The 17737-nt window shown below is 38.7% G+C and overlaps 1 protein-coding gene across 2 annotated transcripts in view; it reads left to right on the top strand.

The window, feature by feature from the left end:
• The window catches only part of TIPARP (TCDD inducible poly(ADP-ribose) polymerase), a 114454-nt gene that overhangs the window by 28789 nt on the left and 67928 nt on the right, over nt 1-17737 (top strand). Inside the window, exons 1-3 of one of the 2 annotated variants that reach the window (XM_081026324.1) lie at nt 1628-1728; nt 3872-4054; nt 13586-13655. The gene's annotated coding sequence lies outside the window, so the exon portion shown is untranslated. Of the gene's footprint in view, nt 1-1627; nt 1729-3871; nt 4055-13585; nt 13656-17737 lie in introns of those variants that run through there. The other variant, XM_081026325.1, reaches the window with a different exon arrangement.

Genomic DNA, 17737 nt, shown 5'->3' with positions numbered 1-17737 from the left:
TATACATGCTGGATAGCCCAGTTGGCTGGAGCATTAAGTACCAACTGCTCCATAGCAGAGAACAAACTCAGAGTGCTCTGGGGGGTGCTGAGACGGGAAGGCTCAGCGTGAACAAGCAGGAGGGAGTCTGGAGGTGAGCCCTGAAGCACCAGCCTGGCTGTGATGGAAGGGGGGCTCCAGGGAGCAGTCTAGTTAGCATGGCCTCCCTGAAGTTGAGGGACGCCAGGGATATTCCCATTGTTTTGAGGTCCTGGTATACTAAAAAATAAATGTTAAAAAAATATTGAAATCGCAATGTATAATATTTAAATGTTTACAAACATTAACATTACAAACTGAACATCTCCCATTGGTGTATTTCTGTGGTTGTTTTACCTCATTGACAATTATGTCCAAAGTCCACGTCTGAGGCCCTCAGTGAATGGTAGGCCCCAGCCAGACGGCTTCCTCAACTCGGACCTGACAGCCCAACGGGCAAGGTCTGTTTCTTTTTTAACCTACACCCTGAAATGCTTGTACCCTGAGCATTCCCTCAGTAAGTATATGTTGAATAAATGAATTGAATGTTCTCTAAACAGAAGCAAAAACTTTCTCACCTCATTCCTCCTCTGAAATGCCTCCATACTTGCTTCCCTCTAATCATGCATCCTGCCTACCTTGAGATTCTAGCCCAGCACCATGTTTTTTCTGAAGTCTATCTGTCCCGGTTACTGTGCCCAATTTCCTCTATATGCTCAGAAGTCCTCCTGTGCTCAGTCAGAACCATTTAGCTTGACACTCCCACACCCAACCCTCCACTCCCAGCCCAGCCCAGAAAATTCAAGCCCTTTTGCAGTCAGGAACCGTGTCTTACTCTTTTGTGTCTCTAGTGTAAGGCCTGTAATTTCATGTGCTGTCTTGACATCTGTGAGTCTGTCAGGACCCCAGAGACCTAACCACGAGCTCTCCTGCTTTTGCCAGATAATCCTACCCAGTGGGAAACTCCACACTTGGCTGGTTCCCCCATTAGCCGCACCAGCCACATTTCACCTGGTTCTCAGAACCTAATGGATATTACTTTCCTGCCAGCCTGTACAATTATTCAAATAAGCTAGTCACACCCTTCCATGGAAACCAGGGGTCACCCTACCTCTTGTTTCTGTAAAGCCTACCTCCCACAACCCCTGCTTATTCACGTGATTCCTAGATGCAACCTTCCTGTGACCCTCCATGGTGTGTGATGTCCTCCCACAGGCTGGAAGTATATACGTGACCGATATACTTCTGTCCAGCTCATCTATATAGAGTCAGATGTAGGATGTTTGGCCATTTTGTACAATTTAGGGTGGGAAATGCCTCTTTCCATATGGGGTGAATAGGAGGTGATCAAAATGCTATCCCACACAGAGCTGTCACTTAATAAATTTTTGTCGATTGCATGATCTTCATTCTGTGAAGTTCGTAGGCAGGTCAGAGACTGGAAATTAAATAAGTGTGGGGACAGAATCCCAGAGAGCAGTTTCCAGGCTCTCGGCCTCACGTGGAAAGGTGCTGGCTCAGGTAGTAAATGGCCATCAGCTGTTACTGGTTAGCCATTAGCCACTGATAACTGCCGAGGCTGAGCTAGCAAGAGCAGATTGCAGTTAGCAAGTGAGGTTGGTTGGCAGGCAGAGAAGCAGATGGCGGATTGCGGATTGTGTGGCTCCTACTTCCTGTGTCTCCAACCCAGTCGCCAGCGAGAATACAGTGGTATGACTCCCCTATTTATGGCTCCGTGGGTGATCCTTTTTGGCCTCACCATGTCCTGCGTTCTTATGTGGGGAGAGGGAGCTGAGACCCTGCATGACACCCTGCATGACAATAAGTATTTGCTGTATGTCTACAGCAAATTTATTTTCCTACAAATAATCCATTTGAATCATATAGCAATGGATTCCACTTGCATAATTATATTTCAAGCAATCTTTTCTTTACTACTGACTATGCTGTTTACCAATAAAAGTAGAGTTGTCTTAGGGCAACTCTGTATTCAATTTCCGTACTACTGATCTGGCATTTACAATTGTTAATTGGTAACAGAAATAAATTGTAACATTCACTTATGAAAACAAGATGCTAGTATCAGTCAAGATAATCAAGAGACCAAAAACAGCTGAAAGCATATGAGAACTCAGACTTTTTCCACATAAGAATTGACTTAATCTGTTTCATCGCCTCCATTTATCTCTTTTTTTGTAAGCAAAAATGGCAACACTGAAGGTACAGAAAATCAAATAGGATCTTCATGGAATCTGTAATTAGTGTTAATTAGTGCTTCAGAGACAGTTTCATTGGCATTACTCTGCTATTTGTATCATCTTGTTTCCCAAGGTCCACGAAAAATAAACTAGCCACGTTTTTACTCCTGAGGGTTCTTGCTTACCCTAACGCAGCAGGTAAAAAATACACAACAGCCAGCAGCTGTCCTGTCTAGTTTGCAAGTCACACTCCTTCTTACGTGGGTCAGCTCTCTTCCCTGGGCCCTGCCACTTCTCTCTTCAAATTAATGTTGCTGAGTTAGGGACAGGGCTCTGAGATAGAAGAGGGAATCGGCAGGGCTGAGAAAACCTCAGAGCCCCTCTGGTACCACTCTTCCATCACACTGGGAAGACAGTGGAGGTGGAGGTGGAGGACTGAGTCGGCTGGCCAGGCCTGCGTGTGCTTAATCCTCAGGCTCCATGCGCAGGAGCCTTGGCTACGCACCACGCACGCCTATGTTCCAAAGCTGGGCTCTCCGAGCTCACGCAGCTCACCGCTTTGGCCTTCAAAATGGGCAGCCAGAGGACAAGCTTTGGTCCCCATGGTGGCTAGAAAAGGAGAAAGTACAAAAAATAACACAAAAAACCCTGACACAATGCTAAAGGCAGGAGGCAGGCAGGGTGCCAAGCCCCTAAGGAAAGCAAGAATGACTCCTCCTGAAGTAATCATTTTGTGTTGAGCTAAGGGAAGCCACCAGGACAGCAGCTGGTCTGCAGTTTTTGTGCCAAAAGTTTGACCATTTTGCTGCTGATCGCTGTTGGCTTGACCAGCCAAAAAAAAAAAAAGTCCCCACACTTGACCTGTAGGTATGGAGAACTTACTTAGTATTCGATACACAAACTTTCCACATTTTAAAAAAATTTCTTAAGAAAAAAATAGGAAAAAAATATTTTCTATAATCCAAATGTTCAATATTAATAGTTTTATGCGTACACTGCCAGTAATTGCATACATACATACATAAATGTATGTTTTTAAACCAGAACATACCTTATCGTTATGTGATTTGTTTTTTAATATTTAAAATTTTATCATGCTTATCTTTTCATTTTAAGAAATATATATTGACTTTGTAATTTTTAAGGCTGCATAGTATTCCAAGTGGGTGGATATACCATAATGTACCTAACCAATCCTCTATTGCTGAATAGTGTGGATATGTTCCATTTTTCTGGATCATAAAATAAAAATACCCTCTCTATATAATTGGGTTCTAGAGTTGATAGCTCAGAAAGGCTTTTTGGAGCTTTCAGTGTGTATCTAGCACCATCCAGGGAAATAAATTTTCACCAGTAAAATCAAAGACGTGGGAAGCCACTACTAGAATCCCTTTTCCTTACTAATATATCCTTGCAGCAAGGTGTCCAGCAAAAATCAAAACCCAAAGCCAACAAGAACAAAAACAACAGCGAAACCAAAAAGAACTGTATTTTTCTCTCTGTCTTGCAAAATGGGGTATCTATTTGACTCGATACTGGCCAATAAGATACAAGTGAAAGTCTCCTGAAGAGGTCTGGAAGAGTTTGCTTTCCTGTTATAGATGTCTCCTTTCGTTCTTGTTACTTTCTTTTTCTTCTCCCTCCCTGGAATGCAGAGTTCTGTCTGGAGGTGGATCAGCTGTCTTGTGACTATAAAGCGACCATGAATAAAGAAGCCCCACACCAAGGACAGAAAGACAGAAAGAGTCTGGAAGCTGATGATGCCAGGGAGCTGCTGCCTCACTCCTGGACTCCCCACCTCTGGACATACAAGAAAGAGAAATCCCTGTTCGATTGAGGTATCTAACTGTAGTTTCTACTGCATGCAGCTGAATAGAATCCCTATTAATGCAGAAAGCTTCATCAGCCTTTTAGTTGGACCTAAGGATCAACAGAATTTATACATGAATTAAAGTAGCGAAAGGTATTGCAGCCCAAGGAGATAACAGCAGAAAATAGATTTTATCTTACAAGAGGAACGAGGAAGGGGTCTGTATTGTTTATTCGTGTGCGAACATGAGGGAGGGAGGATATGAGGCTAGATTGAGAACAGATACTAAAGCAGCTCTGCCCAATAGAAATACACTGTGAGCCACATGTGCAACTTGAAATTTTCTAGTAACCACAGTGAGGAAGTAAAAAAGAAACAGGTAATAGTAATGAGATGAATTACTCACCAAAAAAAAAACCTAGGTAAAATTAATTTTAACCTACATTTTATTTAATTTACATATGCATGTAATTTCAACATGTAATCACTGTATCTTGTATTCTCTTTTTTATTCAAAGTTTTCAAAATCTGGTGTGTATTTTCCATTTGCACAACCTCTCAGGACTGAACACACTTCACCTCAATAGCACAGGTGACTAGTCGCTACCGTATTGGGCAGTGAAGTTTTGGAATCTGGAATCTTGTATTTAAAAGTTTGAACTGTAACAACAGAAGTATAAACAGAGCCATACTTTAACTTCTAAGAAAAAAATCTAACATATTCCAACATTACAGTGTTATATTTTATTTCAAAATGTTATGGCGTATGGTTTTGGGAGACAAAACACACATGTATAGCAGATTCTCAAGAGAATATGTTTCTGTGGAACAATAACAGCAGTAATTTGAAATCCTAAAGTCAGAGATACCTGCTGAGTCCCCTTAACCTTAGAATGTTTCTTTTGCAATAATATTTTTAGGGTATTTTTTTTTAAATAGAAGCCAATATGAAAGAAAATAAGATCACCTATTACAGATAACTATGATCAACATGTTAGTAAACTGTTCTAGAACGTTTTTATGTATGAATACTTTTACACAGTTGAGATTATACTTTTTATACTATTCTCTATTCTTACCATTATTACATAAGCACTTGTTCTATCATTAAAAATTCTTCAAAAATATCATTCTCAATGGCTGCCTTATATTCTTCAAATGAATAAATCAAAATTTTCTAACGTTACCTTAATGTAAGACAGTTAGGCTGTTCTAAACTTTTTACTACTATAAATAATTTGTGCCAACCGTCTTTTAATAAAACTATTCTCACAGGCAACATTACTGGAACAAAAAGCATGGACACTTTTTAATCTCTTGACATACATTTGCCAAACTTCTTCCCAGGAAGATCTGAACTAATTTACACTCTCACCAAAATTATGTGTGCGTATATATCCCTCTACACTGTAACCAGCATTCTGTGTTAACCTTATTAAAAAGGCAATGGAGAAAGAGGATAAATGTGGGAAATTGCACCTTGATGTGCTTTAATTTATACTAGTTGATTACTGGTTAGAACAAACATTTTTTCCTTTGGTATTTAGCAACTAGTGTTTCTCTTATTAATTTTGTGTACTCTTTATATATTAACATAAATATTTTGTCATGATTTAAAAAACATTTTCAAGTTTTCTTGCATTTTAATTTTATTCTTTTCTTTTAAAAAGTCAGGTTTATTGTGGTACATTTTACATATGGTAAAATTCACCTTTTTAGTTAAAAGTTCTAGGAATTTTCACACATATAGACAGTCAGGTAACCAGCACCACTGTCAAAATACATATTTCCATCACCTCCAAAAATATTCTTCATGCCCTTTTATAGTCAACTCTTCTCCCACCTCTAGCCCCTAGCAAACCACCCATCTGTTTTCTATCCCTATAGTTTTGCATTTTCCAAAATGTCATATAAATGGAATCATACAGAACATAGCCTTTTGAGTCTGGCCTTTTTCAATTAGCACAAAGTGTTTGAGAGATCCATCCATACTATTGTGTATGTCAGTACTTTGTACTTTTTTATTGCTGAGTAATACTCCAGTGTATAGAACCCCACATTTTGTTTATCCATATACCAGTGGATGTACATTTGAGTTATTTCCAGTTTTGTCAATAATAAAACCACTATAAACATTTACATACAAATGTTTGAACACAAATTTTCATTTCTCTTGGGTAAATACCTCAAAGTGGGATCGCTGGGTTGTGGAGTGAGTATATATTTAACTTCATAAGAAACTACTAAATTGTTTTTCTAAATGGCTCTCAATTTGTTATTCCTCCCAGGGTTGTATGAAAGTTTCAGTTGCACCACATCTTCACTGGCTCTTGGTATTGCCAGTTTTGTTTTGTTTTGTTTTTTTAGCTTTTTTTTAGCCATGGTAATAAATGTGGAATGTGTGTAGTAGCATTTCATTGTGATTGTAATTTTCACCTCCCTGAGAAATAAAAAAACAGGTAAACAATGCCTAATGTAATAAATATTCTAAAGAAATTAACAGTATTTGTGAATTCAAATGTATTGATACTTTTGTTTACTATTTTTCTACTGTAGGGAAAGTTCTTTCCCCATGAGTAATCAGAAGAAAATTCAGCAATATTTTCAGGTGTTTTAAAATGATTTCCTCTAAATTACTTACATTTTTAATCCATCTGGACACATATTTAGTTAGCTAGTTGCATGGTGGTGATATCTATATTCACTTTTTTTGGGAAAGCTAGTTGGTTTTTTCTGTAACCTTACTGACGAATCCATTCATCCCATTTTTTGTGAAGCCTCCCTTATTAAATAATAGGGTCTTCTCCTAGGCAGTCAAATCTGTTCCATTTATCTATCTGTCCATCCATTGAACAATTACTTATTAAGTACTTACTGTGTATGAGGCACAGTACACAGTAGTTTCTGGGAATACAATACTTAGTTAAAAAGTAAAGATCCTAAACTCTTGGAGCTTACATTCCAGTCAGGTAAGACAGATAATAATTAAAGGAATGAGTAATTATATAACACCTATTTTGAATAGTGTTAAATGCTAAGAAGCAAAGTAAAGTGGGGTGAAGGGCATGTAGTATGAGCAAGTGCCTTTTGAATAGGTTGGTCAGATCAACCAACCTCTCTGAGAAAGATATTTGGGACTTGTGTGTATTAAGGTTGTAAGACAAGGAGGTATCTAGAGGAGGAGCATTCCAGGCAGAGCCACCTGAAAATGCAAAGACTTTGTGATAGGAATGAGCTTAACAAGTTGGGGGAAACAGCAAGGAAGCCACGGTGGATGAATTTAATGGAGATGACAAGTGTAGATAAGGTGAGGAGGGCACTTAGATGGCACACGTCATGTAGATCCTCGTAGACAATTTATATTCAGATGAAAGCTACCGTGTTTCCCTGAAAATAAGACTAGCCAGACAATCCGCTCAAATGTGTCTTTTAGAACAAAAATTAATATAAGACCCAGACTTATTTTACTATAAGACCGGTATGATATAATATAAATATAATATAATATAATATAACATAACATAACATAATATAATAATAACAGGTCTTATATTAATTTTTCCTTCAAAAGACACATTAGAGCTGATTGTCTGGCTAGGTCTTATTTTCGGGGAAACACGGTATTGAAGATTTTGAGCAGAGGGGTAATGTGATCTGATTGACATTTTAAAAATACCACTTTGGCTGCTGTGTGGATAATAGTTAGATATATTTAAATAAAAATGAATCTATTGAAATAAAAATAAATAATAGCAGAAGTGATATTTGGATATAGAGAAAAAATTATGACGGTGGTATTTTCATGCCCAATGTGTGGGAAACACTGGCTTAACTGGTTATTGCTAGTATCCAGGCAACTGTACATTCCTGCAAGATTCTCTTGTGACCAGCCATTTTCCTGAACTTTCTTGATAATTCTAAGCATTCTCCCACTGATTCTTCAACAGAGATGTCTCTGCTCCCTGGTTATAGTGTTTGATATTTTCAGAGTTACTGCACATCTATTATTACAGTAGAGCTTGCAGGAACTCACCTCAGAAAGTCTGAAATCCTGAAGCAAATCAGAGCTATCCCAGCTTCCATCAGTGATCCAACTGTGTGTGGAGAACTGGGTACCCGAGAGAGAAGGATGAATCATCACAGATAAACTGTCTCAAAATCACACCCAGGCACAGTCTTCCCAATGCCTCTCCCCATTGTTCTGGATTAGCATTACGGAAGAGCTGTTCCTAGAGCTGAGATGTGATTCCAGATGTGCCCAGAGATGCCCCATAAACAATTTACAATTCCTATGACCCCAGGAACAGAGTTCAAAAGATGTTTTCCTACCCAACTGAATGCACTGGGCAAAATTACATTTGTTTTTGAAAAAGTAATATAGACACGTGGCAAAAAAAACAATTCAGCGTGAGAGTATACAGTGAAAAGTTTAAAAAGGGGAAGTACGTATGTACACATGGCTACACATGTGTTAGCATATATAGGAAATATTTCTGGAAAACTGCATAAGAAGTGAGTTACAGTGGTTGCCTCAGCAGAGAGGACTACAGGGGATCTGTAGAGAGGAAAATTAGAATGATTTACTTTTCACAGACTATTTTGTACTTTCTGAATTTTCATGGATTTTTATTGTGTGCATACATTAATTTTTCAATTAAAACTAATTAAAAAATAAAAATAGGGCATGTGTTTCTATCACTCATGTGAGGAGTCCTGGAAGCTCTCACTGCAGAGGTATTTAGACAGAAAACCTCAATTCTAGCTGGAGTGAAGTCAGAGACAGTTTACCTAAACCTTGACTCCTAGCTGCTGCTGGGCCAGAAGGAACTGGCGCTCCCTCCTAAGTAGAAATAGAACTCTCGCCTTACCTGAGAGAGATGGTAGGAAGTTCAATTTGAATCCCAGCTGTGTGAGACACTGTGGAATGTGAAGCAAATTATTTAATTACTCTGAGCCTTATTTTCTTCATCTGTGAAATGGGGTGAATAATACCTATTGGTGGTTTTTTAATGACAGAGAGCTTTTGTGTGTGTACGATGTCTCCCAGTTACTTGGATTTTAATTAATATCCATTATATTAAAAGTTTTAATTTTGTGGGGGGGAATATTGGGGAACAATGTGCTTCTCCAGGGCCCATCAGCTCCAAGTCGTTGTCCTTTAATCTAGTTGTGGAGGGTGCAGCTCAGCTCCAAGTCCAGTCCCTGTTTTCAATCTTAGTTGCAGGGGGTGCAGCCCACCAACCCATGTAGGAATTGAACCGGTAATCCTGTTGTTCAGAATTCACGCTGTAACCAACTGAGCCATTCGGCTGCCCCAAAAGTTTTCATTTTTAACACTGACGTTTTGAAGCCTTTTTACGACAATACAGATAATTTTACATTGTATTTTTATTCTATTATATTAGATCATATCATTTTATAAATCAAATGGAACACCTGTGTGGAATGACTCAATTCTTTAACTAATGTGCACTTCATTCATAAATTTAATGAATAAGAATTTCTTAAATGGCCAATCCTGCTTACATAATTAAACAGATTCCTTTAGAGTTTCAAACCACAATTATGAGTTTACTATATTTTATTCTCTCAGACTCCTCAAACACTTCAAAATGTAGTTATAAATCTCACAAAATCTTAGAGTTTAAGCAATTCTTTATCTAAAATATTAGACTTAAGGATTTAATCCATCAAATATCTTTTAAAAAATCATATGTATAAAAACAGAATATTTTTTTAAACTTGCTACTAAACAATTTACTCAAATATATCACTACCTCAAATTACAAAAAAAAAAAAAATTAACACTTTTCTGGGGTTTTGCTCACTTAGCGTTACTCAGTTGAGAAGGAATCATATTTTGAACACGTCTTGAGCTGTTATCGCATTTCACGTTGTTTCATAATTTTAGATGTCTATAGACTCCTAACCTGTGGTGTTTTACTGACTATGAGGATTAAACATGATAATTTATATTAACAGAATTCTTATCCAGTATTCATAACACCAGAGGTATTCAGTTATTCATCACAGTTTAGAGTTAGGAAGGAAGTGGAGGCAGATTGTGAATCTGCAAACCAATAATATTGCCTTCCAATATTGGTCCTTCCTCTTCCTTATAATAAAACCTGATTTTTCTCTGGGAGCAATACACCAGCTAATAGACTACATTTCCCAGCTTCCCTTGCAGCTATGTATGATCATATGACTAAGGTCTGGCCAATCAGATGTAAGCAACAAGATGTAACTAGAAATTATAGAAGTCTCCTTAGAAGGAAAGGGCACACCCTTCAATTTCCCTTCCATCATCTGGGCAGCTCCAGCAGCCATCAAGTGCCACAGCCCAAAGATGGCAGATACAGAAACCTGGAAGCTCTACTCCCTGATGACCATGGAGCACTATGTTACTCCTGGACTACCTATAAATTTCTTTTAAATGAAAGGAAAATAAAATTATATCTTTTTTAAGCTGCCATTTTTCAAGTCTCTGTTATTCACAGCCAGACTTAATCCTGGCAAGTCTTATATATCTTATTGTCCCACCTCCCTCATTATCAGAACCCTGCATTATGAGCTAGAAAACCAAGAACGTCACATATGTGGATACATGGACACAGTTTTTATAAAATACATATTTTTATTTGTTGTCACATTAGAGCCATAGGTTTATAGGCATATACATTTTTTAAATTAATATTTTACTATATGCTAATTCATCTTTCGTAAGACTAAATTGTTTATTTAAAGAATATCCAAAAAATGTCCCCAGGTAGCATTAAGAAGAAAATAAAATAACATGAATCAATGCTGCCTGCGCATACCAGGGTCTGTGTAAGATGTGGACCCCTCCAGGATGCGTAAGGCATAAGGCAAGCCCTAGGCCCTTAGCTGAGTTAACTGGAATCTTGTGGGTACTAGCCTGACACTCCTTCATCTAGGGGACCTCCTAACCTTTGGCTCAACTTCCTCTAGGCCTAACATTGCCAGATTGGCTTTCCTCATCTACTGTTCCCAAAGAAGCTTGGCAGAAACATAACAAGTTGGAGTTTTTCTTTCTTTTAGCACTTCAGATATTTGAAATTGTGTGGGATGACTCAATTCCAGGAAACTTCAGGTATCCTGTGACACTTGTTCAGTGAAGTGTTGAAAAAAACCTACTCTAGGGTTTTACTGAAAGATGTGAGCAAGCCAACTTGTGGGAGGCAAGGACAAAATGTAACTTCAGAAGAGTGTCTCTTTCATTCCCTGTGGTTTGCAACATTGGTCTTCTCTGCCCAACTCCTACATTGTTTCCTTGAGCCCAGCCTCTGTGTACTTGGCTCCAGAAAAGCCCTGCCACTGACTTCCCCATAGCAACTGGCTCACAGCCTCCTCCGAATTCTATTTATGAATGTGTGTTCAATTATCAGCTCTTTCAAATCCTTTGAAGGGATTATTTATCCGATGTTTAGTAAAGCCTCGATATTAGATATTATCTCCTTTACTTCACTTATCTTTCCTTCAAACTAAGCACTATGAAACCCATTTTACAGATGAGAAAAACAACTCTGAGGTCAAGAAACTTGGCCAGGGTTGCAATACAAGTATGTATTGGAGCTATGAATTAATTTCAAATTCATGTCGTTTTTCTACTGCCTCCTTCAGCCATGTCAGAAAGAAACTGGGGTATTCATGGCACTTGCTACCAGCAAAATGGAAAGATCACAGACTTTGGAATAAGACAAACCTGGGTTTAATTCCATTTGGTTATTTCTGAGTTATGTGACCACAGATAATATATTTAAGCTGGTTTTCTCATCTGTAAAAATGGGAATAATAATACTATCTACCTAATGGCATTGTCAAGAGAATGTACAAATGAGCTCGGCACATGCTAGATACTGGTTGAATAGTAGCAATGATGGCTTTTAAAAATTAACTTCACCTTCAAGATGATGGCTAACTACCTGATCATCTAGCATAAGCCAGACCTAGGAGTTCCAATTGCTTTTAAAATGTCATTGAAGAAATAGAAATTCATTCCTTCTATAAATGTTTGTTGAACATCTATTTCATGCCAATACTATTCTAGGGACTGGGGATTCTGAAGCTTACATTGTAGTAAGGTGGTGGGGGAGGAGCAGTAAATATAATAAATCAGTTCATTATATAGTAAGTTAAAAAAGAATAAGTTCTACGTGGGGGGGAAGTAGAAAAGTGGAGAAACAAACTGCAGTATTGTACAGACAGGTTATGGCAGGCCTCACTGAGAAGGTAAAAACAAAGCTTTGAAGGAGGTGAGAGAGTCAGCCAAGCAGACATCTGAGAAAAGATGTGGATTTACTATACAGCTAGTGAGGTTTAAATTTCAAGATCCCTAACTTGCAGGCATCCCATCTAATTTTGTGTTTGTGATTTCTTAATGAAGATGTACAAACTTGCATACATTTTAGTATTTACCCCTGCAGAAAACTTTTTCCAGCAGAAGAACCAGTTAGAGCAAACTCTGAGGTGAATGCATCTGCCTTGCTCAAGGAATAGCAAGGACAGCCTCCCATGGTAGGAGCAGAATGAACAGGAGAGGTAGGAGGAAGGGGGTAGATTATGTAAGGCCTTGGAAGTCACTATAAGAGCTTTGGCTTTTATGGGAAGCCATTGGGGGGTTTTGAGCAAAGTTGTGACATGATCTGACTTACCTTTCAAAGCATTGTTTTGCCTGGCATATTGGGCAGAAACAAGGGAATACTTGAGAGGCTGTGGCAGTAATCCTGGGATGAAAGATGATGGTGGCTTGGACCAATATGGCAGCAATGATAATGGAAAAGTGGCTGGATTCTGGGTATATTTTGAAAGTCAAGTCAATAGGATTTCCTGATGGATCAGTTGTGAATTCAGAAGAAGAGAGACAGCATGAGATCACCATCTAAGTGAGCCTAGAGAAGGGAAGATAGCCATGTTCTAAGGCAGAAGGCATGTCAACTTTTCAACAAAATAGTTTGGAAACACTGGCCTCATATTTGACTGAAGTAATTCTTTCAGATAAAAGCTGATAAAACATATTCACTTGTGTTTTAATTGGACTGATTGTTTAATTAAAGTAAGGTATATATGAGGCTAAATCTTCCCTCTCCCACTCTGACATTCAACTGAGATGTATTATATCAGGTCAAAGAAAAAGGCATCAGAATTGGAGTCAACAGTCAAAGGTCCTAATCCCAATTCAACAAATTGGGACCACGAGCAAGTCATTTAAAATGGGACCAAGAGCAAGTCATTTAAACCTCCAGCCATTTGATTTCTGCATCAGCGAGATGAGAAGATTAGAACAAATGTCCCTTCCTCTTTCACATTTTATATTATTCTTTTTGAGATGAGTCTGTAACTGGTAAGATTCCTTGTTTTATTTGTTTTGTTCCTGATATAGTATAAGGAATATAATTTTGTGTAACGATGACTTAAAGTGTGCTTTACTCATATTTCTCTTCCTCACACCCCTCTTGATCTGTAAGGGAAGGGCATAGGCTGAACCAAATTCTTCCATCAAAACCGAGTCAGAACATGATTCCCTTTCTCTTTGCAGGATTCCTAGGGGAGTGTACTATGGAGTTCCTGCTGAGGAAGGGCTGTTTCATTGGTCTGGCAACATGCAGGTATTTAATCAGATTTTTACCAGTAAGGCGAGTACAGGGCTGAAGCCAGAAGCTGCAGCTTTTATGTGTCATGGATCATCGAGCCCCTTGAGAATCTGATGCAACCGCTATTCTATCAGGTTAACAGGCAAGACATCATTGCCACCAAATGTTAGAAATGGAACCTTCATCCTTTAATAAATGAAGAAGCAAAAAATAGAAGTGGACACTCTTGCCCTGGTCCTCACCATTAGTAAGTTGTGAGGACAGGCCTCCAGTCTGGTGCTTGACTCTTGGCCAATGGTCATTCCATTATATGACATTGCTTTGGTAAATTTTATATTTCCCTACAAAGCTAATTTTTTAAAGTTTTTTTTTCCCATGGGGTGTTATGTTTTGTCCTTAACAGCATTGAGATATAATTCACATATCATAATATTCAGCCATTTAAAGGGTACAATTCAATGGTCTTCCATATATTCACAGAGTTGTACAACCATCACCACTATCTAATTTAGAACATTTATCATCCTACAAGGAAAGCTAGTACCTGTTAGCAGTCATTCCGTTTCCCTTCCCCCCAGCCCAAGGCAACCACTGACCTACTTTCTATCTCTATGGATTTGCTAATTTGGGGCATTTCACACAAGTGGAATTACACAGTGTGTTGTTTTTTTGTGTGTGTGTGGCTGGCTTCTTTCATTAGGATAATGTTTTCTAGGTCCACCCCTGTTGTAGCATGTATCGATACTTCCTTCCTTTCTATTGCCAAATAATATCATATTGTATGAAACATTTTGTTTACTCAGTCAGTGGATGGACATTTGGGTTTTTTGCACTTTTTGACTAATGGTCCTATAAATAATGGTGCTATGAACACTTGTGTACAAGTATTTGTGTGGACATATGTTTTCATTTCTTTTGGTGTATACCTAGGAGAATTGCTAGGTCATGTGATAACTCTATGTTTAACATTTTGAGGGACTGCCAAACTGTTTTCAAAAGTGGTTACATCATTTTACGTTCCTATTAGCAATGTATACAGGTTCCAATTTCTCCACATTCTAGCAAATACTTTTTATTGTCTTTTTTAACTATAGCCTTTCTAGTAAGCATGCAGTGATGACATATGTGGTTTGTGGTTACCACATTGCCCAGAGTAGAACTGAATAGTCAGTGACTAAAATGTAATTCAAAGCCAGATCATAAATTCTACCCTCAGTTTTTCCAAGCTAACAATTTATTGAGCCTTTTCTATGTGGCAGTTACCATACTAAGCATTGTCTTTGATTATCTCATTTAATTCTCATTATACCACCAGCAGTAGAGACTGTTACTGAACCATTTTATAAATGAGGAAACTGGCTTAGAAAAGTTAAGTTACTAATGGCTGGTAAGTGGCAAGTCTAGGATTTAAGTCTAAGTTTGTTTGTTGCCTGAACCAAAATCTTTAACCAGTACACTATACTGGTAAATATTTTGTTCAGTAGATTCACCTTTCCAAAATGAGTCTAATCAATCATTACCTTTCAAAGTTTTACCCTCACCATGCATCCTCTCTAACTCCCAGAGATATCTGCATAGCTGTTCTGAAAGGCATCAGAATCATCTACTTCAATATGCTTCATTAGGTTGGTAGGTGTTCTGATATATACCGTGTTTCCCTGAAAATAAGACCAGGTCTTCTATTAAGTTTTGCTCCAAAAGTCGCATTAGGACTTATGTTCAGGGAATAACATCCTGAAAAATCATGCTAGGGCTTATTTCCCAGTTAGGTCTTATTTTAGGGGAAACACGGTACCAAAATTTGAGAACCACTCACTCTGTTGAAATTAAATTCAGCTGCAATTAAGAGAACAATGCCACACACAAGATAGAAGCTTATTTTTCTTACCGATTAAGAAGCCCAGAGATAGTCGATAGTGTAGGGCCGGTACCAAGCTCAGTGGTATTGGGAAACATCTTGTTTCTTTGCTTTGCGTGATTTCCACTTTCCAAGTCATCTCATTGTCCAATTGGCCATTGGAGCTTCATCAATTAAGTTTGCATGCAAGTTAGCAAGATGAAGGAAGAGGAGAAGTACACATACTTTCCCTTTAAGAGTTGTTCAGGCATAAACATATACCACTTCTACTTAGCCCCATTGGCCAAAATTAAGGCATAAGGCCACATTCTCCTGCAGGGAGGCTGGAAAAAATAGTGTTTATTCTGAATGGCCATGTCGGCAAACTACTAGAGGTTCTCTTAGGATTGAGATATTAGGTGGGATATTTAATCTCTGTCATACTCAGGAAAGAGGAAAATTTACCTAATTCCTACCTCTAACTTCTGACAGGAGACGTGAGAGAAATTCTTTAAGAGATTTTAGATTCCATAAGGTGACTAAGTCAATGGGTCTTACACTTTGCTGCACATTGAAATCACCTGGGGATCTTAAAAACTGATGCCTGGATTCCATACCCATGGCTTCCCATGCCAATTCTAATGTGCAACAAAGTTTGGGATAAATCTTTGGGATATTCAACCACTAAATCTTTGGGATATTCAACCACTGGGTGTGGGTTTGCTCCATCAATGGTGTCATGCGGGAGACCTTGCTCGCTGCGCCACGTGTCATGCAGAGCTGCCTTCTGGGTCTCCGATCCCGCTCCCCATATAAGAGTGCAGGATATGGTGAGGCAAAAAAGGAACACCCACGGAGCCATACGTAAGGGAGTCATACCACTATAGTCTCGCTGGAGGCTGGGTTAGAGAAACAGGAAACAGGAGCCACACAATCCACAACCCGCTGTCCACTTGTCTCTGCCAACCAACCTCACTTGCTAGCTGCAATCTGCTCTTGCGAGCCCAGCCACCATCTTCTTGCTAGCCCCCATTTTTTGCTAGCGTAGCCACGGCAGTTATATTAGTGGCCAATGGCTCACTGGTTACAGCGGGTGGCCAACTAGCCACAGCTGATGCCCATGGAATCACAGTTGATGGCCGTTTACTACCTGAGCCACCACCTTTCCACGTGAGGCTGAGAGCCTGGAAACTGCACTCCTGTCTCTGTCCCCACAAATAGCCTCCTATTTTTTTCCTCTGAATTAAAACCCTGGCAGTTGGACTGGTGCATGTTACTGGTAATAAGGCTAGGTATGATCAGGGTAAATCCATTACCAGCCCTGCAAAAGACAATTCAAGGGGCATGTCCTACTGACAATTGCCAGTAACACTTTCATATATAGAGGAGAACACATTTTAATTGTAGCTATATTTAAACATGGGAATTATTTATGGATGACATGAAAATAGCTATTTTGGGGTTTTGTGTGTGTGTGTGTGTGTGTGTGTGTGTGTGTGTGTGTGTGTTAGTAGCAGAGCTCAGACATGCTGGTATATCATGCATGAGCACAACATTTACATTGCAAACACAGGAACCTATTCAAATCAAATTCGGATGGCCCTCTCTATTTGGCAGTATGCTTGTCATCGAGAAGCACAAAATAACCTTTTAGAGATCCAAACAGTTGGAGCTGGTGACATCAAATATTTTATCCATTCAAGCAGATAGGTGGGCAAAGGTTATGTTTTCTTTGAATTGTTAATGCGGCGGTCTGTCTTTTAAGTTGAGATGTGAAATGAGAAGAGAAATAAAACAGAAATTTTTCAAAGAAGGAATCTAGACAGGACATTTCATCTACCTCTTCACCCTCAGAAAGAATGACATTAAAACATTCTAAACAGATGAGAATCTATACTATTTTTATAGCTCTTAAGTGACAGGATTGCATAACCCCATTCTCACAGTACCACATTTCCTTGTAACAATCTGCAGCTACAAACTTTTTCTTTGTGTCCAACCCAAAGGCTTTGACCAGGTTAATCCCATTTCCTCCTTGCTTGTCTTCAGTTCAGATAGACAACAGCATTCTTTGTGAAATTTTCTCACACATTTGGAAACTATAATTTTAAAATATCTTCTTTCCAATTAGAATAACCTCCCTTCATATCTTCCTCTTACATTGTTTTCAAAAGCAATCATCTTCATTGCAATTTTCTCTTAACCATGGGGTCCCCAAACGTGTCTGCACATTGGAATCATATGGGGAGCTTCAGAAACT

The sequence above is a fragment of the Rhinolophus hipposideros genome (assembly GCF_964194185.1).
Source record: "Rhinolophus hipposideros genome assembly, chromosome: 2".
In the NCBI taxonomy this organism is placed as follows: Eukaryota; Metazoa; Chordata; class Mammalia; order Chiroptera; family Rhinolophidae; genus Rhinolophus; species Rhinolophus hipposideros.
This window is presented reverse-complemented; position numbering and strand designations above follow the sequence as displayed.